The following is a 27,265-nucleotide window of genomic DNA, read 5'->3' on the forward strand; positions in this document are numbered from 1 at the left end:
GACAAGGAGTAATGGTTTTACACTAACAAAGGGTAGATTTAGATTAGGCATTAGGAAGAATATTTTTACTCTGAGGGTGGTGAGGTGCTGGAACAGACTGCCAGGGAAGCTGTGGATGCCCCATCCTGAAAGTGTTCAAGGCAAGTTGCATGAGGCTGTGGGTGGCCTGGTCTAGAGGAAGGTGTCCTTGCCCATTGCAGGGGGTTTGAAACCAGATGATCTTTAAGGTCCCTTCTAACCCAAACCATTCTACGATTCTATAAAATATCTTGAAACATTTTCACAGGATACGAACATTTCTTATCACTCTAGTCAAAGTCTTAGCAACTCATGAGTTTTTTATTGCTGGAGATACAGAGTAGGATTCACAGAATCACTTTAGCTAATACTTTCTCCCACAAGTCACAGTCTAGAATTTGATTTATCTCATTTTAAAGTAGACATTCAAAATATATCACATGCAGACTAGATTTTACTCTAAGAAAGCACTTAGTATTCACAAAAGAATGTATATGTAATACTAGATCTATGTATATACGTGCAATAAAAAAACTTTAAGATATAGCAGCATTCACAGTGCAGCCAGACAGGTTACTAGGATGACAAAGGCCAAAAGGTCTGATCTAAATCCCATTGATAAAATTGAAAGATCATCATACAGTTCTTATGTAAAGATTGCTTTAGCAGCTGAAGTACCAGAAGTATCAATTCCACATAAAGTATATTCACTAATTAATACAAGACTGTTCTCAACACAAATCAGAATTCCCAATGTTTTCATTGTAGAGGCATTCATCACAGAATCTTCTCAACACGACTTGTAATCAGGCCCTAACCTCTCAGCCTGCATGCAAAAATCCCCACAGCCTGCACTGAAAAAACAAAACAAAACAAAACAAAGCAAAGCAAAGCAAACTGCATAGGGTATCTAAAAACGGTGAACATGAACAAGCTATGGGATTAAGGTACACTACAAAAATAACCTGAAGCTATGCTGCATGCACCTGATCTTGGCCAATATTTGACATCAAGCAGTTCCTGACAGGCCGGTGTTTGGAAGGAAGACCTTTAAAAAACACCGGGTGTTGCAGGCTCATGCCAAAACTCATATTATACTGTACTTATCACACAGCAGAAAGTGAAACAGAAGAAAAGTCTTATTTTGCCCTGTCAACATTTCTAGGATGACGAACAGGGGGAAAAAAAAAAAAAAAAAAAAAGGAAAGAATTGCATCCTCGGGAACAGCAGGTACATCTGATGCAATCAGATGGATTATGATCTGGAAAGAGCTGACCCACTCCACTGAAAATAAAGAGAGAATATTCAACCAATCAGCCTAGCTGGCTAACTTTTAGATGCCTGATGTCTGATGATGTGATTTTCATAGGTGAATGAAGAGGAGTTCTAAAAAAGGTCAGGATACAACTATTCCTGAATTATAATTGTAATTAATAAGTAAACTTGATATAATAATAATAATTAATTGTAATTAATCAGTAAACTTGAAAATTCAAACACTTTGAAATTCAACTTTGGATTATTTAAAAATAACAACTCCCCAAAATCTATTTGGTTAAAAGAAGTACTCTCTTACTAAACAATTATTCCTGTGTTTTCATTAAACTAATTAGCATTTTGTATAGTCGTAAACAAAATCACATCAGGAAAAGAATTTAAACTTCCTTGTGACTAGTAACAGAAAAAAATACAAACATACCACTGAAGCTGTCATGTCTATCATTAAACAATGTCCACATTACCTAAAGCAGAATATCTTTTTTTTCCTAAGGATCCCCACCTTGCAAAAACACACCACCTGGATTAGTAAAGTTTCATGCACGCATGGCCTGCAGCAATAAGTAAATTTATTAGATTTCTGGCAACACATTCTTAAAATAAACTTAATACTCTTCAGGTCTCTGCTCACTAATTCCTTTTGTGGCGCCAGACAACTTCTCCCAAAAAGCAGACTCCAGCTGAACTGAAGCAAGGTTCACTTCATTGTATCACATTGTAACGGGTTTAGCTCCACTTGCTTATTTAATGTCCCGTATAGGACTTCATGTTTGTACCTTTAAAGCAATGCCACACACACATTAGCTCATAGGAGAACTATTGCCATTAGAAGTCTAATCAGAGCAAGTGTTAAATTCAAGAGTCACAGGGTATCCTCAGCCTCAGACTTGAAACTAATTAATATCAGCAAAGTGTCCTGTAAGACTTATACTTAAGAAAAAATATTAGATAATAACATTATTTTAAGAATTTCCTGTATTTATAGAAAAAGACTCTACCAATTTCCCTTTCTTTAAAACATAATTTAATTTAAACCCCACTACTGCAAAGTCCTTTACATGTGCCTAATACTTCAGTGCTTGTGAAGTCATTCCCTTGCTTAAAGCTAGGGTAGGTGACTGGGTGCCATCTGAAACTGAGGCCTTTAATTTGTCATAACGACTTTGAAATTGGTATGTGTGTCAAATTAACTGTCAAATTTCTCTTGAAGAAGTAGTTTAACTTTTTAACTCCAATGAATGCTGTCTTTGCAGAGATTTCCTCTCCATTTTGGATGAAAATACAATCTGATAATCTCAAATTTTACAGTCCTAAGAGAGAAATGTATACAAGAGGGATTAAAGTTGTTGTTATTTGCAAAACCTACTCTAAATAAAATGCAACAGCTTTTCTGTTTTATCAGCTGGGTTTTTCTTCTGTAACTGACTGAGCAGCTATAGGAAAAGTCCCGGTCCAAGTGATTGAACTGTTTTTTTTTTTTGTTTGTTTGTTTGTTTGTTTTTTGTTTGTTTGTTTTGTTTTGTTTTGTTTTGTTTTTTCTTTTTTTTTTTTTTTTTCTGTAATTAAGACTTCACTTTCACAGATTTGAATTTTGTTTCCTTTTCTGTTCTGGCAGGGCAACAAATAAAATGCCCGACTGACTGGAGGAGAACAAATGTCAGGTGGGTTCATTCACTTTTAATTCATTTCAGAGTCATTGCACCAGGCAATCTCAAATACTTTTAATATTATTTGACCAGAGAAACTCCTTTGTGGTACCTTTGATCCTTTTTAAGCTGTGCCAACCCTATATCCTTTGGCAGGTGATTTAGTCCTGCTCAGGAACAGCAGAGTAAAAAACTGAAAACATACAAAATAAAAACCAACCATTGTTGATACAGACAAAGACAAAAAAGTATTGTAACTTTGCCTTTAGACAAGTCTTGTAAAGAGGTGTTCAAAGATATTAGTGCTACTGAGGAAGGAAATATGTTTGCATTAATATAAATATTTATATTATGATGGGTTTTTCAGTGTTACTAGAGGAATATACTACAAAACAGGGCAGCATATTCCTAAGGCAGTGATTATATTCCTATATTTTTACTTTATATCAAATGGTCCTAATGCTGCAGTCACAGTGAGTATGACAAGATGAGAAAAAAAGAAAATATGGGAGAAACCAAAAATTCCTTCAAAGAAGATTCAAGCGAAGATGTAAGAAATCTGTTTAAATATCAACATTAAGTACAGGAGGGAAATTACTTCAGAACTGAAAAGCAGAATCAAAACTCCAGAACAGTAGAACCTCTCTGAGTCTCCCAAGGGAGCAGCCCAGACTCAGCTGAAACACAGCAGAGGGGCAGGGCACAGAAGTGACTGTGTAATGATGACAACTCAACCTTGATAGGACATGCTTCCAACACACGCTTTCTCTCTGTTTTTCCCTGCATATGAATGTTATCTTTACTCATGTTTTAAGGTAAGTAGTTAAATTAAATTAAAATGATCTGTAGAAAACTGTATCTTAAAAATAATATTTAATTTATGGTGTTACTAAAATAGTTTTGTTTTCAGTACAGTTTTAGCAACTGATTCATATATTGTTCTTTTACTCAGCTTAAAAACAGATGATAGATTTAGATATTATTCTCTTTCTTAATATACTACTAGAATACTGAAATGTCTTGATAAATTTACTTAAAAAATCCTATTTATAGGAGGTTTTGTAAGCTTGTTTTACAAAATCACATGCTGACCTTCAAATACCAAGGCATGTTTTTTTTATGTGCCAAGTTGAAATATATTTGGCATCACTCAGCCTTTTGGAAAATCCTTGATCAAGATTTCCATGACCATTCTCTCTCATGTATTCAGAAATTAAAATCCTTCAGCTTTTCTCCAAAGGCAAGGGAGGAAACGTTTTTGTCAATTCCAAGTCCACATCCCACTGAAACTGCTGGCTATCGCACACAGACATGAGTACCTCTGGGATCAAGTTTACATTTTTTTGACTTAGATTTTATACTGAGGTGTGGGGAGGGGTGACCACAGTGGTTTTAACATGGCAACTAGCAGAAATGTTTCTCAGATTTGAAGATGATGCTTCTCACCTTTTCTTGAAAAGGATCTGCACAGCACTTACCTGTCAGCATATGACCTCCGGCTCCCGTGTGTCACCGGTATGGGTGACAACATCGCTGACATGTGAACCAGAGCAGTTCCCCAGGCTGGAGCACTGCTGGGGGCACTTGCAATGTCACTGGGAAAAATCCTCTAGCCTCAGCTGCAGAAACAGAGGCAGCAGCAATTCAAAGTATGTTGATGAGGCAGTGCTGAGCTATCATCACCTCCATCCTCCTTTTGGCTGAGGGCGTTAAACTTGCTATTGCTAAATGATTTCATGGCCATTCAAAATTTTATTTTCTTTCCCCCAGGAAATACACAGTGCCCTAGTGACCTAGTAGGATCCCCATTAGCTGTAACATGCAGGGGACTGGACGTGCACAGGGAGGCTCACTATGCCAGGAAGTCCCAGGATGGGTAAGGCTGTGAAGAACAGAGGGTGCAACAAAGACAAGGCAGAGGTGACGAGATGACAAAGCTCACCAGTTGCTCAGTGAGATTAAAAGACATCCCCGACTGAATCAGCCTGGGCAGCCCTCCTGCCAGATAATTATAGATGGCTACTGAAATCCTTCTAACTTGTAATTGCTTGGAGCTACCCATGAAAGCCTCATTGTTTAGGCAGATGGGCCCTCCCCTGATGTCTTGCAAGGTTACTTTTCTCTCTTCTTCTCTTGAATATAGAGGAAAATTAAGGACTTAGGAGGACTGATTCATGAAAGAGCATAAGTTAGATGATAAATTTTATTGAGTGGATTTCTTACTCTTTTCTACAGCACTGAACAGGCATGGTTGTCAATTGATTTAATAGAAGATGAGACGGCAGAAGTATTCATCTTTGCAGAGGTAATTATACAATATATAAAATGGCATTGATTGTTGGCACTCTTTGACACCTCTGGGAAGTTGTACATCTGAGCTTGCCTATGAAAAGTGTGTGACCAGTTGGTCAGGCTGAAAGCAACTCACTGCTGATCCCCCTGTGCAAAATAGAAATGGACTCCACATAAATGGACACATACTAAAGGAAGACATGGCAGTGATTCCTTATCTGTTCAGAGATAAATCTGAAAAGTTATGTTGTACATAATAATGTTTTGATCATTCTAATATTTGCACATGCAACTTTAGTCATATTAATGCCCATACCCTTGCTAAATTACATCCTCAAGTTGCTACCTGTCAACGGCTTTTCTGTGCTAGGAAAACTTTCCTGCTTTAGCCCTTTCAAAGAAGCAAAATGGCCTACTGGTCAGTCTCATCTTGCCATGTGGAAGGCTGCATCCTATCCCTAAGCTTTCTGAAGAAGTGCCTATCAAGCTAGTCGCTTAAGAAAACCATTTGTCTGCCTCGGTCTCAGCCTCCTGCCTTTTCAAAGAAGGAAAAATAATACTAAATTTCTTTGTAAAGTCTACCTAATAAAAATGATATCAAATCTGAATAGATAAAATCTGGCCATTATCTTTAAACTGTAACTCTGTCCTGCTTCCTTCCCTGAACTAGTAAGTGCAGTTGTATCAGCTGCCTATCAGTTCAGGTTATTGACAGAAATAGTTCCACCTATTCTTGTATAACCATTTCTCTCTTAATTATTCCAGTTATTCTTTAGGTATCTTTCATATCAGAAGAGAAGGGAATATAAGTAAAGAAACCACACTGCATCTCACCTTGTTTTTAAGCTTCTCTAGTCCAAACTCATAATCTTCTCCAGCAAGTTTCACCCCAGCAATGATCTGGAATCTCTATTCCACTGTTTATCTATGTGGGAAATCTAACTGAAGGTTTCCTTTAACACTGTTCAACACCTACAGACAAGGAGGGGTGCTAGAAATATGTCAGACAAAATTCATTGCCATTTTTCATGCTACAGGGTGTGAAAAACCCACTTTTTTACCTCATATATTTCACTGTCCTTCAGAGTGAATGTGAATTTTACTTTGCTCCATAATTCTGTGTCTTAGTGTCAATCTGATGGAACTGATTTAGACTTGATTTAAAATGCAGCCTCCTCAGTAGCTTTCAACATGATGCCAGAAGATCATTTTTTCAGAGCAGTAAATTACAATAAAATGTAGCACAAGGGTTGCAAGGGGAGAAAAAAAAAAAAAAAAGAAAAAAAAAAGAATATGTTCAAACAGGAATTAACCTAGAGGTTTCCAGTATCAGCTCAGTATCAAAAGAAAAAAAGAAAGAGTAATTAAAATATTTTTTGCCAAATCCCAATTTGTTTACACTAAATCAAGTTTGATGGTAGGACATGTTCTTTCACCTAGTGTGCTAGCAAACACACTGTTTATAGTGTAAAAAAACAACTGGTATTAATACAAGTCGTGCAAAACTTACTGTGATCTTCTATTCATGAGAAGTCTAGAATGTTCTCTAACATTTCATATTTATTATATTGGGCAAGAATTTTTTGTCTATGGTTGGAATACAAATCAACACTTATAACCATCTATTAAGTGATCAGTAACCAAGCATCCTGTGGAAATGTTGTAAAGAAACAAGAAAGAATCACAATGTAGCATGATGGAAAGAGAACTAAGTCTGATATGATGGCTAGATAACAAGAAACACACTTCAATGATGTTTTGAATGCTGTACCATGAAAATCATCTAAAGATATTTTCATAATGTATGTACACAGTCCTAAAGTATTTCTGATGTCAAACTTAATAGAAAAAAAAAAAAAAAAAGAATATTATGTTATCAGCTTTCCCCAAACAGTGTAAGATAACCAAAACAAAAGTTAAAAAAAATGTGGATATTTAAGTAAGCATCATGTATCAGTGAAAAAACACAAGTTGTAGGGAGCTGGGCTTGGCCTCTTCTCACAGGTAACTAGTGATAGGACTAGAGGGAATGGCCTCAAGTTGCACCAGGTGAGGTTTAGGTTGGAAATGAGGAGACATTTCTTCTCAGAAAGAGTGGTCAGGCGTTGGGATGGGTTGTCCAGGGAAGCGTTGGCATCACCGTCCCTGGGGATGTTCAAAGAAAGGTTGGACGTGGTGCTTAGGGACACAGTTTAGTGGGTGACATTGATGATAGGGGGACGGTTGGACCAGATGATCTTGGAGATCTTTTCCAACCTTAACAATTCTATGATTCGATGATACATCTAAAAGGCTATATAACTCAGTTTTATAGCTTCAAGTACTCATAACATTTTTTCAGTGAAACACTGTATGAAATTTAAAGTCTAAATAGCAAGTATTGTGTATTAAATACATTGAATTCAAAACGACCAACTTCTCAGAATGCAAAAAATATTATGTGCCCTGTTCTATCTCTTAAGAGCTGTGCCAAACATTCAATCCCTCTTTCCACCAAACACCATAAAAACACAACATTGTTGAGAGGCAGCGGGAAATCAATTGCCAGGGGATTATTTTGACTATGTTTCCTGTTGCTGTAGATTTTGAGCTCAGGCATGTTTAGGAAAGTTTTATGTGAGTCAATACAAAACAAATTTTGACCTTTTAGAGTCAAGCAGAGTATTGGAATCAATAAGAGAACAGTATGTGAAAACTTTCATTATCTCCCTAAGAAATCGAAATAGTCTGTCAAGCAAACAGCTTAGAAGTTTTTCAGAGATATGCCAAACAAGATAGAAATATTCTTACTGTAGTAAGCATAATATTTATATGCTTTAACCTTTGCCAGTGTATTATTAATAACAAGAGATGAAAAATTATAAGCATTTATGGTCTTAGTGAATATAATTTCTACAGCTCCTTCCATACTTAGGGCTTCAGCATAATATTTCAAACACCAGCCATGAACTCGGGTTCAGCTTTCATTTCTATGGTTTGAATCTGCCCAACAGGCCGTGTAAAGTGCAATTACCAGTAAACAATATGACTACTAATGTTAACACTGGTGGATGAAGGATGACCTTTATTGAACACAAAGAATATTATTAGTGCTAAAGAACATTACACCTGATATGTACAAACGATTGACATGAAAATTTTTGACAACTCAGACTTACATTACCCATGTCAGCTTGGGAAAAATGTGGATTTCTTCCCAACATCTATGTATTCTGTATTTTTAACAAGACACATGCGTTTCACCTGATAAACTTAGGACAGCTTTCTTTGTACACTGTAAAATTTATAAAGAAAATTGAGATACCTTACTTTCACTGAATACTCTTTAATACAAGATCCAACAGACATGAGGCATAAATATGTTCCTACACTGCAAGTTCCTTTCTCTCACTGTCTCCCTGTTTAAACATACACATAGAGAGAGTATCACAGAATGGTTCTCTCTCTCTCTCTCTCTATATATATATGTATATATCTTCAAAACAAGAATTATATATGTATATTTAACTCCCTATATACATGCAGAGACTTAGATAGGAATGGACATGCCTGAATGCTTAGGTTAAACAGTTGATTAAGTACAGTGTATTCACTCCATAGTCAAAATCAATCTAATTTTGTGTATATTATCACAGCTTAGCTGAAACAAATGGATAAATGACTATTCATAAAGATGAAGATCTGGTCCATATTTTTGTGCTGTTCTGCCTCTGCCACCACAAAAAAAAAGAAAGGATATCTATGTCAGATGCTTTCCAATAAGATGCACAAATCTGTGCACAGTACCATACCTGCAGAAACTTTTTTTTTTGGTGTTCACATTATGAATAAGAATTTATTTTTCATCATAGAAAAAAATCAAGAAATCAAGATTTTATTCAGAACTGGTGGAGTTTATGTAACAGGCTGAGGATTAATTCTGTTTTGCTGTCAGAAATTAACCAATAATAATGATAATAGTTGTATTGTCAGTGACCATGTGTCCTGTGATGAACAAAATACAGAATCACAGAATCATCTAGGTTGGAAGAGACCTCCAAGATCATTGAGTCCAACCTCTGACCTAAAACTAACAAGTCCTCCACTAAACCATATCACTGAGCTCTACATCTAAATGTCTTTTAAAGACTTCCAGGAATGGCGACTCAACCACTTCCCCGTGCAGCTCATTCTAATGCCTAACAACCCTCTCGGTAAAGAAGTTCTTCCTAACATCCAACCTAAACCTCCTCTGGTGCAACTTTAGCCCATTCCCCCTCGCCCTGTCACCAGGCATATGGGAGAATAGACAAACCTCGCTACAGCTTCCTTTAAGGTACCTGTAGAGTGCAATAAAGTTGCCCCTGAGCCTCCTCTTTTCCATACTCCCTCAGCCACTCCTCCTAAGACTTGTTCTCTAGACCCCTCACCAGCTTGGTTGCCCTTCTCTGGACTCACTCTAGCACCTCAATGTCCTTCTTCTAGAGAGGAGCCCAAAACTGAACACAGCACTCAAAATGCTGGCTCATATGCAGCAAACTATCAACCTAAGATGGTGTTTCTGCCTGGTTTCGAACCAGGGACCTTTCGCGTGTTAGGCGAACGTGATAACCACTACACTACAGAAACAGCCAATCTACATTGTGGAAACTCCTGATGAATACTATAATATTATTATGGATAATAATATGGGTAATAAAAATATTTGACTTTATGAAGCACAGAAAAATCTCTACTGGTCCCTTCCCAACAGAGTAGTGTCAGACAATCTCCCCTACCTTCAGTAATGCGGTTTAGGTTGGTATAGCACACATAGCTGTTATCAGTGTCATCTCCCTTTACTCCCACTTTCACTTGGAGAATGTTAAGCCTTTGGTCTGGAAGGAATTTAGCCCTTGCTGGTTTCATATGGCTTGACCCACTTGCTAGAATCATTAGGGAGATTGTGAAGAGCAATGTTCTGCTAAAAATGTGATGGCTATTAGGTGAATAATACCACAAACAGGAACCTCTTTTGGGTATCTATGGAATTCCTTCACCCTTTCTCTCCACCAACCATATAGCTCACTCTTGTAACCTCAGTCCAAATCACTGCCCTGTTAGAAATTATCCAGGTTGTAGACCTGCTGGTTTCAGTAACTGCAGCTTCTCTTCTGTTCTTGCCAGCAGCAGCTGGAAGCTTTCTTCCACTTTCTCTCCAGGACTCCCTATGTAAGAAGACATTACTGCATTGAATTACACTCATGCTTTTGAAAAGCATTTGTGGGGATTTGTTTCGCCTAACTTTGGACACTGTAGATATCTGTACCCTAAGATAGTTATCCTAAGCATCCATTATAGTCAGTAAAGGTCTAGTCACTGGATTAGGATTCTGTTGCCTAAAGATAGGTATTCAGGGCCACTTGAGATGCTTTAAGGTATCCGGGCCATCTGCACAGGACTGGCAAATGTAACACAGGATCGACAAGAAATCCATGCCCTTCTGCAGGGTTGGACAGAGGTCAGGCAGGTTGCCTGGAGCTCCTCAAACTGCACTCAGTGCTTATGCTGGGACATGTTCAGAAACCTGCATTTAGACATCTAACTTTGGTTTTCTTCATTTTAGCATAAACTACCACACAATATATTTAAACTTTTTTTTTTTTTTTTTTTTTTTTTTTTTTTTTTTTTTCCTGGTAGGAAGAGTATGCAGTTTGAAAAACAAATCTCATGTTACATGGCAGCTGACTTTACTGCTAAAAGAGAGATTTGCAAGCCCTGCCTCTTGGTGCTATATCTTTGAGATGAATGTGTGGATGTTTGCCTGCACCAAACAGGAAGCCTTAAACAAAATGGAAACAGGGTAGGGGAAGAACGTATTGTTCAGGGCAGGGAAGGGAAGGAGGGAGCATCCATCCAGTGCCAGCCTGAGATTGGCTCAAACTGACTGTCAAACTACAGCCTTGAGCCATAGCTTCATATATGCATTTAGCAAGCATAGACTAAACACTGCCTATGAAATCAGGCATCCCCTCTTTCCCCATGGGCTCTCAGTCCCAGCCTTTGCACTGTCCTGTCCCTCAAACTGGTACAAGTACTTGTATGGCCATCTATGTAACTGCTTTAGGGAAAGGAGCTGTAGTAGAAATAAATGGAGAAAGAAATTGTTTTATTTTAGTTTGGGTAATTCCCCTGACCCAGAGATCATGACATAGCAGAAAGTATGCTTGTGCCAACGTAAGGGAGGCAGCAACACAGTGGCAAGTATGAGGAGTAAAGAGAGAGCAGGACTGGTGTGTATGGCAACAACGCTGGTTCTTGATGCTACAAGTAATCCCTTAGGTAGTCATTCCTTGCTGGTCAGTGTGTTAGAGTGTAAATCTGCTTATTATTCCATAAAGTGGGGTTTCCATATTATTTCTGTAAAGAAACAAGCTCACCTCCCAGTATTATACCTGATGTAGGGTCTAACCAAGGGACACAAAGGAATTTCTCTTTGATTAATTGTGCACTTGAAGCAATGTGCTAAATACCAAAATCTCAAAAAATATTACAAAATAAAAAATATACTTTGTTTTTGTAGACCTCAATAGCTTGTGAAATATGTTAAAGGAGTCACTTCTGAATGCTTCTCTAACTGTTTTATTTATTATTTATGTATATATATATATTATTTATTTATTTATTATTTACTAAACAATTCAGCATCATGAGCCTTCCATTGTTTACCTACACATCAGAGAATAAACAGATCTGTATGACTGTGACAGACTTCATGGTGAAAGCAGTGAAGAAACTGCATTCTCTGAGTAAGATGAATTTGAACAAGTTCTTTAGTTTTCTTTGTTCCTCTTGTTCACATTACAGTAAATGTAAGTAACACACATACACACAAAATAAACTTCACATTAACCTCTGGCACCAATTAAACTATCTCAGCATTTCATGTTTGTTCAAGTTCACTTTAAATGTAGCAATGTTTTAATAGCACATGATAGTGCATGCAAAAGAATCGCCATACTCTCTTGCAGGAAGGTCACAGGGTGTATAGAGAGAACCTCAGACCTGACTCAATTTCACTGTTTTTTTTACATTAATCTGAGCCTACAATAAACTAAAGTCTTGCTTCCTGGTTACACAGTAACAGTAGGAGCACATACAAATACATCTTTAAAGCATGCTTAATCTGTGTGCAAAAGGTGATGGTAACCATCCCAGATACATAGAAAAATAGGTCTGTAAATGAAAAAAAAAGAGCAATAAAAACTGAAGCAGATTTATGCATGCACTATGTATGAAGTCCCAGCATGACATTTCAGTGCATTCTCTATAAGAGATATAATAATTAACACCTAGATTTCAGACTTTATTATTATATTATCTCACTGGTTGTTTTAGTTGCAATAACTTTATCAGAAATTTATCAGTTTATCTATTCACTAATTATGGAGTAATTTTATGAAGTCTGGCAAAGTAGCTTCAGTACCATTTTTAGTTTTTTGGCTTCTTCCATATGCACTAAAATTAACAAGCTTGTATTTTAAATATAAGAAATCCTGTGATTTTTTTTTTCAGTTTTATATTTAAAAATCCACATATTTAACATAAAATACAATTATCTACCAGGGCCAACGACCTTGAAAATGCTTCTGTTTATTTCCTCTCTTCTTTAAATGGAGAATTTTCTAGTAGTAGTACTAATAGCAGATCATTTTCTAACTTTTAAGGTGATAAAGGAACATCCAGAGAAAAATCATCTTGCTCATCTTTATTTAGATACTGAATGTCTAGTTTTTAGATGCACAAAGTTCAAGGAAATGAATCAAGCATGGATGATGCAACAGCCATTATTAACAAGCACAGCACAGCATGTGAGGATCAGCTTTCCCCAGCTAACTACAGCCAAACCAGTCACTGAACAGGAAGAGGACAACTAATTCCTCATGTCCAAATGGTCTGTTTCTTCTTATTCATTAGATATGGTGTAGGTATATAATTTAAGTCTTCCATACTACAATCACATTACAAGCTATAGTAGCTGAGATGTCAGTGGTTTCAATATATGATGTTCACAGAAACACATCTGAGCAGAGAAAGAAACATTATTTTATGTACTACTATGATAAAATGTTCTAGTATTTCACAGTTGATAAAACAATATAATACATTTTTTAGCTTCCCAGTCTGTATTTTGTATATGAATAGCACAGTACTGCAGAGCTCTTTTAAGGGAGGTTATTAGCTAGCATGAACTTTATGCTAGTTAGTTCTTTAATCAGAGTATTTCTTGAAATTAATCTTACTCCCATGAAACAGAAATTTAAAAAGACACGAAGCCATCTTTGCAATGCAAAGGACAAAATGCTACTATTAAATGTGAAAGCATTTAACCACTACAAAATAGGTAGGAATAAAACATTTGCCGGGGAAAAAAAAAAAAAAAAAAGTGTTTCTTTTGGTATTCCTGTTGATGCTAAATGAGTAACAATCTTGCTTGACTAACATTAGTTGAGCAGCAAGTTTCATTTTGCTAAAATTTGCACTGTGGCATTGTTGTATATGTGTACTGGTTTAAAGATTTAAGCAAGGCTAGACCAAAAATAACTAATTAAAAATTTATTGAAACATGCAACACGTTTCTAGGCATACAAAACAGCAGATCTGGATATACTCTGAAAAAAAAAAAAATGTTTTCTCATAGATAGAACAGCTACATTACTAATAACTCCTAGCCTAGTATGAAGTACCAGCTTCCGCTGAGACGTGCCATGCATCCAGGTATTTGTATGAAGTATGACTGAGTAGGAAGGACTATTTTTAAGCAGCAGGTATTAAAAATCACCCACATCTTTTGCTAGCCTGTAACTATAAGGTCATTTTAGAACTACCTATTTCTTTATATTTTGGATTTTCTTGGTAAAACAAACCTGATGAAAAGATAATGAATAAAAAAAGGTAAATAAAAAATTGTGGTTAAAGATCAATGCAAAACACAAAAGAATCTGATTTTTTTGTAGGACTTTTTTCTTATATGATATTTATGTATGTAAGATTCTTAACACAAAGGGAACATTTTCAAAGTGAAATCTGACAAATGCATCCTGAAACTGCAGAAGTGGGAAAGACTGAACAAGTAAGGCTAGAAATGATAAAGAATTACCTGTTCTACAGGTGCATGAAGCCAATGTTGCTAACCTATCTTTCACTCTAAAATTTTACAGAAGACAAAGAATAAGTTACGATAAATTTACATTCTCATGAAGTACTGATTGTTTAGAAGTACTTATAACTGCACGTGAATGTCAGAATCTTTTGTAACTTATCTCAGCACAAGCCTTTAATAGCCCCAATAAAAAAAGGAAAAGAAAAAAAAAGAAGAAGAAAAAAAGAAGCTTACTTTTTTTTTTGTTCATTTTGTGGTCAAGCATCACATGAGAAACTTTAAGTTGCTAAATTGACAGAGAATGGTATCTGGAACAATTGTACACAATCCCTTTATCTTCTGTGGGATTAGGGAGAAAGCCCCTTTCTAGAAACATGACTGCTTTTCATGTTACTTTGCAAAGAAATGTTCAAACTGTTCTCCAGTTCAGTACCATATTAATCTAAAAACCATTTGACAAGCTCATGCTAAGGAGGGCCTGCTGACATAATTGCTGTCAGACCAGTGCATTTTTGGCCATGAAATAATGACCACCAGGTCAGGTGAAGTTCAGGATTCTTATCATATATAGTAAAGTTGTTTTTTCAGGTAAATGTGTTGATATGCAGAGTCCTTGAATCTTTTCAAACCCCAGGAAAAAGAAATCGCAACATGCACCAAAAACACAAAAAAGATGACCTCACAAATTTTCCAACTGAACACAACACTTTTTTTTTTTTTTTAAGAAAATTAAGATTAGTCAAAATTGATTCCCTGGAAATATAATCTTTCAGCACATGAGGTTAAACAAGTGTTGTTGCAAACCAGTGTGTTGCCATGACTTTCAGCATCACAAGTCTATAAGTAGTCATGGGGATGTGAACTCCAGGACATTTATAACCCTAAACCAGTTGCAATTTCAGGCTTCTTAGAAGTGAGCCGACCTGGGAATCAGGGGATGTGATGAACTGGCTAGACTAGAAATCAAGGACTCCTCAGAAAGCCTGGATCTGAGCAAACAACAAGGCAATAATACTTTAAACCTGCACATCGTGTCAGTGTACACACCACAGAGACCTAAGGCTGGTACATGTCCTTGTGAGTTTCAAAGCTGGTGGTTATGAGGTTGAAATTTTTTTGCCACTACTGTTCCACAAATCACAGGCCACCAAGAAGACAAGCAGCACATTAGTTTCACTCAGCAGATGTAAAATCTTAGAAAGCATTCCTCTTTTTAGGAAAGCAATATAATAGTGTTTCCAATATGAAGGAAAAAAAATAGATTTTTCCCCATTTATAGAAGTAAAACAAATTTGACTTATCAAAGAAAGAAAGATTGCAAACAGCAATCATAATAGTTTACAGTGGACACAGTGAAAATTCAATTCTAACAGAAGATGCAGGGACCTTCTGTAAGCTCCTTAAAAATGTTCTATATACTAGAAAAACACTAAAAACCTAGGACCAGAAGTCTTCCTTTCATGACTAAAGATGGCACCAAAATAAATTACCGATTATTAAAGTCATATACTTACAGCTACTTACTCACTTAATCTAACTTTAATGAATCAGACCTTTGAAATCCACAAAAAGGAGGGAAGTTATTATCTTCAATCTAATTATTTATGAGAATTTAATCTTGTAAAACATTTTAATGTCACATTGTTGAATGTAGTGGAAATGACTAGAGTAACAGGTCAAGGGAAGAGAGATCTGATATCCCTACTGCTACAAAAGTTATCAATGAGGAAATCAAAAGAATAAAGGTTGCCTAACACACAGAGCTTTTTTATATATACATAAAAGAATACCAAATGAAAAAAGTGTGGGTGTAATTAATGTCTCAGAAGTTTGGCTACCCAAAAGCTAGATCTTTAAACTAAAATAATCCTTCTGCAGTCAAAAGAGAAAATAGAATATCCAAGACTAGCTTGCCCTTCCTCCTCTTGAACACTCTTGAGATACTCTCTGAGGAAGTTTAGGTGGTTAGTGTAGATGAGATAACTAATTTTGAGTGACTAAATTGAATGAGGTTAACCTGGACTCTCTGCCAGATATGCAAACATAAGATCTCTAATATTTGCTGGAAATATGATGATTTTTTTGAAGTTAACTTAATAGGGAAAACCAAAGGTATCTTATATTTGCATGTATATCAAACATACAGCAAACATACACTGATTAAACTTGACTTCTTAAAGGCTAGATGCAGGCTCTAGGAATGCTTCTTTCATGAAGTGAAAAATATATAGGTAGATACTGATAAGAGTATCTAGACATATGGAGTGCTTTATTGTAAAAAATTAAATGCCTCTGAAGTACAATTAAAGTCAAAAAAATTTCAGGCGTACATGCAAAGTTCACAATTTCTAGTCAACCTTTTTCTCAAACAAACACAATACTATGGAAAACAAAAGAAAACACACAAACAAACAATCAAACAAAAACAATAAAAAATAAAAACATGCTTCCTTTTCCAGTAAGTGGAGTTTTAAGTAAAAGTTTACCTAGACACTAACTTTTTGACCTATACATTTGTACTAAGAATAATTTCAACAAAGAACTTAGATTGCAGAGAGATAGTAGAGACAGTAGAGATTGAAAACACATACTAGTTTTTGAAAACACATATTAGTTTTAGTTTTCATTAAGAAACAGAATTACTGCCCTGTCTTTATTTCAATCTTAATGTGAATGAAGGAAATGTCTCTATTGGCTCCTGTTCTGAACACTTAGAAGGTAAGGTACACTTGCTGTGTCAGTGTGGAGCAAAGTATTAACAATTTTGTATTTCCAGACATTGGTAACAAGATAAATGAGGGGAGAAGGAATATTTACAACTTTCATAATTCAGTCTGGTAATCAATGCAAACCATCTCTAATAATTTTTTTAACCACTGACTAATGGGTAAGAAACATGAAGATGTTACAGCACTGGAGGCAAACATGTCAGTTCCTGGAAAAATGGAACAAGTAGGGCAATCAGCTAGCCAAAACTTTTGTTCTTACACCCTTATAAAATGTGTCTTCTCTCTGATGACATCCCTTTTGCAACTAAATATCATCAGAAAAGAAAAAATATATTTATTCTTGCGGTTTTTACTGAAATGGTCCATCTACAATGAAAGCAAGCGTAACCTCTGCAAAATACAACAAACTTCTGTCAAAATTGCAAATAGATAACAGAAATGAAAAGTTTTGTACTTGAAATACTTTTGAGTACACTACCCGATCAGGTTTGTGTTCCTGAATGTCTGCTTTATGGGAATAGGCATCATGTACAAAATAGCTGTCCTTGCATACTCTGTGAGTATGAAGTCATTTAATTTCATCCTTTTTAATTTTATGGATTTTACTTGACAAACATCCACAGTCAAGACCTAAAATTGAGCCCTTTGCAGTGGTAAACAACAGATTACCTTATGACTACGAAATCATGACTGGGAATCTCCTCACTTAGATCAGTTAAAATATCTACATTAATCCACCTTCTCTCCACTGTCAGCAGAAAAAGATAGACCTATCTAATATGTGATACAACCTACCTGCCTTAAACCTTCATTTTATACTCAGTTGATAGTTTGTCATGCTAACTAAATAGGTGGCAGAGAAATCTTGAGAGAAAGAAAGTGGCAGGAAGCATTGTTTGTAGATACTGCGAGAGAGGTGACATCTCTAAAGAAAATGGAAGGAAGTCCATATTGTAGTGAACAGTTGTGGGCAGGTTCTTCAGCCACAGAAACCATGGTGTGACTGCAAGATTTAAACCAGCTTTTTTGTTTGGCCAGAACTGAACCTACATTGCATCATGTCTAAGATACTAGCTTTAAAAAATGAACACTGATTTTGATGATGATAACTTAGGTACAGAAGGCTAGTTGGGTAGCGGTTGGCTTGAACTGATGTATCAAGAATAGGTTTATTCGGAAACAGCTTAGATTGTTTTATGTTTGAAGGCAGAAGGAAGTATTATGCCATGGAGCGAGGCGTTTATCAATCAGTAATTACAGGAGAAACCGTTATACTTGTTTTTGGCATTTCTCTCATGGTCACAGTGATGTGATTCATCTTTACCATGAGGCCTTCAGCCCAGAGGAAATGCCAAATGATCCTGAAAACTCCCATTCATCTGACCAACATAGAATTTCATGGATCCAGGCAGTCTTCTTTCTGTTAGCCGCTGTTGTTGATGACTTCCCATTGAACTCTGACTTAAGTTCAAAACAAAAAAAAGTTTCTTACCTTCAAGGAGCTCATTATTCTGGACCAAACATATTTAAAACACTTTTTAAAGCTTCAGTTCAACTAGCTGTTCAACACTCCAGGCACAATAGATTTTTTCCTCCTGAAGGTAAAGCCTGTCTGTGCAGGAAATACAACTTGCTTGGGAGCTGGTCTGAGTATGTGAAATGAATTTCCCCAGGAATTAAGAACCATCACAAATCTTCCCATTTGAGTCAGAGTATATGCTTTTGATTTGTCTTTAACAAATGCATAACATACATTTAAAAAAAAAAAAAAAAAAAAAGAAACAAAACACCAAAAACACGCTAGGCTACACTGCACACACAATTCTGCCCTGAGGAAAGGATGAAAGAAAGAACATTTTGTGACAGCAGCTAATCATGTTTGTTCATGTACTATTGAAAGGTGTTTGGATACTAAAGGAGCAGGGTGGGGGAAGTGCAGTAAGAACCAACACAGAGAATAGCCTCACCAACACTCATGTTCCAACACGCTCCATAGGACTGCTTCCCTGCCACAATGCACTGCTCTGTGCTTTAGCAGGAACACATTTTCTTTGCCACCTCCATAAGCTCATATCTTAGGGAAATGAAGCTGACAGTTTATCCATCAACCAGCTTCCTAAACTTAACAACACTACAATAAATTTTGCAAATATTAACTTTGATTTGCAATAAACAATAAATCTGATTGTGAAATAATACTGTCAGCATTATCAGTTCATCCATACCCTATGGATAAACTTAAACATGAAGTTCCACAAATTTCTGCATGCACTTGCTATTAGGCATCTATGATTTTCAAGGTATATTTCCTTGTCCAGAATACAATTCTGTTGAGTTTTCAATTCCTCCATTCTTATTTCAAGTTGGCTGAATATCATATTGAACATCTGCTCAGACATAAATCTTTTTAAAGCTCCTGATGGGTTTTCAAATTCATATAATATGTAAAACTTTGAGATACCCATTCCTATTAAATAGTAGATTACAGGATTAATCCTCAGCCAGAAAACTGATCCTGAAATGCATTCTTCATTCTAAGTTGCCTTGTGCTGACAGATGCATGGTTTTTATCACAAGCAACATCTGTGTACTCCTTATCTAACTGTGGGCATAAAATAAGGGAAAAAAGAGACCAGTTGACTTGATTTGATCAATGAGTGAAATCTGAAGAGTGTGCAAACACTGTGTGCCCTGCAAAATGGTCATGAAGCAGTTTTACACACTGAATAAAGTGACAATAAAACTTTATGCTGGATGCTTTATTGTGTCACCTATGTTTTCTCCTAGCAAAGCATACTGTCATGATTGACCTTGTAATCTTTTCACATTTCTCAAAGTGACAGTTTCAACAGCAATAAGCTATACTTTAAAGATATTTGTTGCTGTTTGTACATGTAGAACCAAATTCTGAAGTCTTTTACCAGTCTATGCAAACTGTTGTTATGATGTCAGAATTGGTCCCGAGTAATAAAACTGAAATCCCAGAAAATTAAAAAAAAAAAAAAAAAAAGGAAAAAAAAAGAGGTAATGTGACACAAAACTTACATATGAGAAAGAATTATCACCTGCAGGTTTTTATCAAGCAGCTCAAAAGGTCTGGGAGAAAGAACACCATGAGAACAATTTACTGTAAGTAACCTATAAGTCTGTGGTTTATAGTAGCATTTATACAAGCTGTGCTCTCTACTGGTATAAAGGATTCCCTTTTGGAGATCATATTTTCCTGTTACCAGGATACTTTCCCTCCTCTTGCTAGATTGTCCTTAGTGCGACACAGGTCTTAGCCCATTCCCAGGTTGCCTAAAACCACAAAAGCAGTACACAAGCAGTCATCTCACTACTGCCTACCCTCCCCAGTGCTGGCAAAACTGGCCAGATGAGCATTCGTGCCAGGAAGCTATAGGAGGGGTTTTCTCTCTTAAGCCAGAATCTCTCTGGCAGCTCTCCATGGGCCATTCTGCTTTGCATTGGACTTACAATGGACAAATGTCAGTGAGCAAAAGGCTGCACACTCCAAAGGGAACTGAATTTAGATGCTGTAGGCAACTCCCAAATTACTACAGACAGGTGGACTTCTATAGCAGGTGCAACTATGCATAAGAAATCGGAAGGGGTTCATGAGTTCAAGTAAACTCTAGTGGGAATCAATAAATTCCTGCTTTATAAGGCTATGATGCAAACTGCAGAGTATTTAATGTTGCCTCCACATTTTTGGCTTCGGGGGACTGAAGTAATGCTCCAGTATACTTGTATTTATCATACAGAGGAAGCTGGGAATGCTGAGAGGTAAGCTAGATATTTTTGTGTCTAGTCTTGGATAGGGGGAATAATGTAAAATACCGGAGTGAGCATACAAAGGAGATTAGCTGTATCATTGTAGCTATTGAAACTGTTATTTTTAGTTTTAGTTTGCAGCCAGACATCCACTAGGGAAATGAATGAGATGGTATTAAAAGCTAATATTTCTGCCCATCTGCTGGAGGCTATCATTTTTCATGAATAGATCTTGTGAGCACCTCTCATTTGTGCCAGCACAAATTAGCCAGGTTAGTTCAAAACCCTTTCATCAGCAAGTTAAGGTAGCTCAGATGGCATAAATCTGAAGCAGAGAAAGGCAAAATGTTCTGTTGTCTCTCTCTTCTGCAGCCTTTATCAGAGGTTTAGTAATGAACAGCTGAAGGACAATAATATCTTAAACCAGTACAGCTGCTTCTGCAATGATTGTCTGAGAGGGCCTCGGTGTTAATTTACTGAGATGCACACATTGTGCAGGACATACATATGCTAACTGCTTTACCATGCTTTCAGAGTCTGAAAGAAGAAAGAATAATACTGGTGGGATTCAGATGCATAAACACCGGCATCTAGTGCAATGTAAGATGACTATGGAAACCAGACATGAGCGTAGACTGGCAGGCAGAACCTGCAGAACATCTGCATTGGTCTGAAGTGGCAGCTAGAGGCCTGAAGGCTTCCACACATTTCTGCTCTTGGGCTATAACATTTTTTGTTTTTCCATTTAAGGATAGGGAAAGTTTTTATTTATTTATTTATTTTTGAATTAAAAAATCAGGAAAGTTTTTTTTTTTTTTTTTTTTTTTTTTTTTTTTTCTGTTTAGATCAGCAGTAAACTTACTATTGCCATTCAGCCAGGACAGAATTAGGTTAACACTGGATGCTTTTTCAGATCGTACCCTTCCATATGGAGCACAACATACAGACTGGATTCCGCAGCTGTGAATGCTTGGAATATCTGGAGCCTTGCCTATAAGACACTAGTGATCCCTTACATTACTAAGTATATTGTCATTACTATTTCCTAATTTGCACATGCATCATTGTTACCCTCCTCTGTTGAAAACACTCTCACATTCTTCTGGCAGCAGATCCCAAGCAGAATAAAGGTGCCTCAGCAAGTGGCACTTCCCACACAACAGTGACTTACACTTTGAACTACTTTGTTAGCCTACATATGCTGCCAGCCAGAAAAAACAAGCTCAAGTGCTGCAGTGTAGTTTCTGCCAGTCATGAGCTGGCAAAGGCGTGAAGGATTAGGGAAGGGTGCTACAGAGCTCCTGGACAAGGAGGCTCAGTGTTGTGATGACATCTGCTGGCTAACCAGAAAGGCACTAATCCACTTTGAGGGAGGCTCAGTCCAGTGTTTTCCATTCCTGAACATTTTATGTTCATGATGCATCCAAACTCAAAAAGTAGAAGTTATGACAGCAAAGAAAATAACAGCCCGTTGAGACAGCTCCTCTCGTCCTTCTGCATCTGATGCTCATTGAGACAATGCCTCTTGTCTTCTCCCACAGAACAGCAGTGCAAAATAGATGCATTTGATAAACAGTAATTGGAAGGCATTGCAGGTAAAGATTTCCCTACTGTAGTGGTCTTCCAGATTTGCATTTTTTCCGTCCTATGTTGTGTACGCATGGCCCCCTTCTAAAGCGTCTGTTGCTGCCCTTCTCCGTGAATGCTTACATATTAACTTCCCTCTCTAACCTGCCAAATGCATATGAGACAAGCTCTCTTTCTCTTATCTGAGTTGATAGAAAAGTACACTTACATGTTTCTTTTTCATCCAAGTCCTCATCTGCTGAACTATTTACACATCCCTCCACAGTCTAGCCACTCCTTCCCTCAAGTCACTCCCAGACTTTTCATCTTAGCTCCCGGCATGTGTTTTGCAACAGCCTCCTCCTACCTGTCCTGTCAGCTAAAAGCATTATGAAGCTGATTCAATACCCAACACGACTCTGGAACAAAAAGGGAAACTATTTCTTGCAGCTTTGCCCCTTGCAGTGAAGTTGCTGTCCCCTCCCTTACCAGTGCCATGCTGGAAGAGCACAGCCTGCTCTCAGTCTTGGTGCAGACAATGGTGCAAGCCCTGGCTCAGTTCAGTTTCTTCTGTATGAGGATGCAGAAAGACAGTTCTGTACTGGAACTTAAGATTTCAGCCCCTCTTGATTCCAGTTCTGTGTCGATTCAGCAGGTGTAACATGCTGCAGAGGAAGTGGGGTAAAAATTCTCTGGGCTTTTTCTGTGTTGCATTAACTAAAGATGTTCATGGCTTTTATCCTAGCCTTTTCACTACAGCAGAGGGAATTTGGAAACAATAGCATCAAGGACAGTAAGGAAGTGAAAAAAGGCTACATACATGAGAGGCATATATATATATATATATATATATATATATAAATCTGTTTTTGCATTTTGCTCATCAAGCTTTGTGAGGAATAAAATACAAACAATTTACATAAAGGAAAAATAGCTATGATTTTTCAAATGCTCTAATTTCTTCTTATTTTGGAGTTTATTAACTTCAGAGAAGTGATCAAAAAACACACATATTAAACCTTTCAAAACCATCCTTCCTTATAGTTGTATGATTATTTTCTCCCTTGATATACCATTCACATTGTAATTGAGTTCACTCCATTCAAGTCAGTTTAGGCTAAGTGAAAATGGACAAAAACAAAGGAGTTCCAGAAGGACAAAGGCATTGTGTCAGTAGCTGATGAGCTGCACTCAACGGAGCTGGAATGCACTCCTCTGCCAAGGCAGCCTGCTCAAGGTAAATGCACCAACCTGTTGGATTTAGCAGATTTTGTACTCAGTCAAGACTCAGACTAAAGACTACTCTGGAGTCCTAACTTGCAGGAAAAAAAAAAAAAAGAAAAGAAAAAAAAAGTATTTAAGTAATTTTCCTTTAACTAAAAGGCAAAGATTGCTATTTTTAGGCAGGTATACCTGTAGATACAAAAGTTCAGAAAATTGACAGCTCCCCCCCCCATTTTCATACATGGGCAGTCCTTTAACACTTTTTGGCAGCAACATTAAACACCAAGATTTAAGATTCAGCCCACTAATGAAGCAATATTGCTGCTTTTCAGTAATGACCTATTTAAGGCTGAAGGTAGGAGACGTTCCTGGGTGACACAAAAGCTATTTCAAATTGTCACATGAACAGGAGCATTGCCAGAAGCCAACCATTACTCTGGAAGCACCCTTCAGCGGTCATTCAGTCTGTTTGTGTGGTTTCATTCTTCTTTTTTCCCCCTAGGTAGAACCAATTATTGGACACAGATCTGAAGGCACAGAGGCAGTCCTCTCTGAGGTCAGGAAATAACTACTTAATGCATCCTGCTTTCAGCTTTGCTAATGAATGGGTAACTCCTAGGTTAAAAATTATCTTTCAAGGTTTATGTACTTCATGCCAGAAAGGGCAGTGGAAAAAAAAAAAAAAAAGGCAAATTAAAATTACTGCTTCTTGTATGATTAACTTATGTTCATCACAATGAATGTGTGAAATGATGGTAATCACAACATATCTGTCAGATTGCTAACAAATATTTTGAGGCTTATGTTACTGTCATCACCTAGGAAAAAGTGTGGCAATGTAGCTTCTATGAGGATTTTTCTGTATAATATATATTACAAAGTCCGAAAGCTTTCATGTAATTTCCGTTTCAGCACTTTACAAGATACACTCTACATTTCTGACTCTGAGGGGAAAAAAAAAAAAGTCTCAGTCCTCAGGTTTTTAAAAGCCGGGTGATTATCCTTCATTTTACCAACTTGCCTACAATTTTTCCCAAGGACAATAAAAATCCCATACTAGACTGAACACAGCACAGTGGCGTGTCCTTTGAGTTCCCTTTTCTGGTGGCCACAGACATAATACACCAAATAAAACAAAATATGGGGACAGGAAGAGACAGTACATAAGCATATCAATATTGTACTAAATATGCTGCAATAATAACACAGTCTCTTATAGTGTGACATCACTTTAGGATGCCATTGGGAGCTTCCTAGCTATCTGGGAAGGCAATGGTTTCTTGTGGGTGCAGGCTTGTCAAGTAACAAGAAAACAAATACACGTACAACCCATTCCATGATCCCCATGACTGAGCCTGGTCCTTGAACACCTGCAGTGCCATGCCCGGACTCTCTTTAGCTTCAAGCCCCAGAGGTGAGCTGCACCCAAGGGCTGAATTTGTCAAAGCAAGAGACTGCTATGTTATGTAGTCACGGGGATACAACCTCCAGGGGAGCCCTGATAATATGTATTTTCTCCACCAAGAGCTCACTGTCACAACCTGGCTTTTATTGTGGGATTTGGCATGTCCCATCAGGTGACACGATGGGGCCTGCCGGCAAACAGCCTGTTAGGCTGTGAGTGTGCACCGTGAGCGCTCAGCATGCCTCCGAGCCTTGCAGGTATTAACCCTCTGCCAGTTCCCCCAACCACTCCTGGATTCCAAATAACATGAGAATTCCTTTGCGAGGCCTGCCAGTAATAAATGGCACAAATGTGTTCACCGCAGCCCTTAAGAGTTCCACTCAGCAAATCAAGCACGTATTCCCAACGCAGCTCCTCAAGGCAGTCCCGCAGGAGTACAAAGGTGAGGTTTCCCTGGCTCAGTGCCACGTTTACTCCCCTCTGGATTCAGTAGAGCCCTGGTCTGCAGGTCTCCTGCACAGAGCTCACTCCATTTTGGTCATCTCTGAACGCTTCTGTGCAGCTCACCTGTTTGGCACAGCCGCCCATTTTCCCTGCAGGACGTACTGATAATCCTAAATCTCAATAAAACAAACAAAAAGACAATTTCCTAAAGTTGTAATATTCCTAAAGACACTGAAGACATGGAACAGCAGTCTAGTCAGAATGTAAGGCATCGTAGCCTGAGTACTGAAAAATACTGTACTAAATTTTACAGTCACTATTTTGGGGCTTCACCTCTGTTTCCCCATTGGATTTCTTTAATGCCACACACTCAGCAAGTCCAATAAAATAATAACTCATCTTTTATTCATGTGAATATTGTTTACATACATGCTATCAGCCTTTATTTCTGATGTATTTATTAGCCATACTCTAAAACCCAAGTCATTTTATTCTTTGATATGTCAGGATGTTCCAGGAAATATTAAGGGTGAGAACAAAGGCAGAAATCTGCAGTATAAGCATCACGCTTCAGTTCCTTAAAGCTCACTCTTTAGTCAGCAGAGAGAAAGGTAGGATACATCTCATCACAAATAGATAACTAAAACAAATATAAGTTTTAAGTTAGATTAAATAAATTCCCTCCTTAAAATACAGTATAAAGATATTGTATGCTACATAAGGACAATGAAAATGACATAGAGAATTATTTCTACCAATGTGAATTGAGACAAAGAGTCTATGGGGTATACCCAACATTATCAGCCATCTGAGATATGACTGAAAAACTGAAGAGATTTCAATCTCAGCCTGGTCTAATGCCTTACTCCAACCTGATTTTCTCCTCAAGCACAGTAGATAAAGATCTTCTGAAGTGAAGGCAGAGGGAGATGAGAAGAGAGGCTTACAACAAAATATTTCTATTTGTGTCTCTGTGACTACATTTAAGGGACTTGAAAAGAAATACTCAGGATAAGTTATTTTGATTCCTATTTTTTAAATTAGGATCAGTTTTCAATTAAAATGAAAAAAATATTTTAAAATACATCCTTAATGGGGTCACCGAAAAAATCCTATCCTATGACAAAGGAACTATTAGACATCTGTGTAACTGTATACACTCCCGTGACAAAAGACCAGTCAGCTGACATTTCTCTCACTAGGATAAAAATCAGATGGCATAAAGTTTTAAGAGTTAAGACTGGATATAACCAGCATTATATTCTGTCTTGTAAATTTCAAAGTGCTGTTCTAGCAATATAGAATTACACTTAACCCTGTGTTATCCAGGGTGAAGGTTAAGGGCCTGGGAAACCTCAGAAAACGGAAAAATAACAACAAGGGAATTGCAAGAGGAGGGAGGATTACTGGGGAGGATGATGTGGAGGTAGGCAAGCAACTCTGTAGGGCATCAGGTCAAATTTATCACAGGGTGGAAGCAATTAGTTCGGCCCGCAAATAACTTGGTTTGCTTATATAATTAATCCTGAATTCTTCTCTGAAGTTCTCTCTTGCCAGATAATATTTTCAAAAGCATCTAAATGACTCAGCAGCTACAGCTTTTTGGTGATACTTCACATGCACCTGCAGTGCACATTGACCACGAGAAATGTACAGATATCTCCAGTTCACCAGACTGTAGGTTGCATCAGTTCTGCTTTATGAGGCACAGAGGTGACAAACCCCGCAAATAACTTGGTTTGCTTATATAATTAATCCTGAATTCTT

General features: G+C 37.3%; 1 protein-coding gene and 1 non-coding gene across 2 annotated transcripts in view; both read right to left on the reverse strand.

Annotated features, from left to right (window-relative positions):
- FREM2 (FRAS1 related extracellular matrix 2) overlaps positions 1 to 27,265 on the reverse strand; it is a 130,205-nt gene that overhangs the window by 66,876 nt on the left and 36,064 nt on the right. The gene's annotated exons all lie outside the window — the stretch shown is intronic.
- On the reverse strand, positions 9,771 to 9,843 carry TRNAV-AAC (transfer RNA valine (anticodon AAC)). Its single transcript has one exon. It is a non-coding gene; the product is annotated as a tRNA-Val (tRNA).

Source organism: Anas platyrhynchos, chromosome 1, assembly GCF_047663525.1.
Source record: "Anas platyrhynchos isolate ZD024472 breed Pekin duck chromosome 1, IASCAAS_PekinDuck_T2T, whole genome shotgun sequence".
Taxonomy (NCBI): Eukaryota; Metazoa; Chordata; class Aves; order Anseriformes; family Anatidae; genus Anas; species Anas platyrhynchos.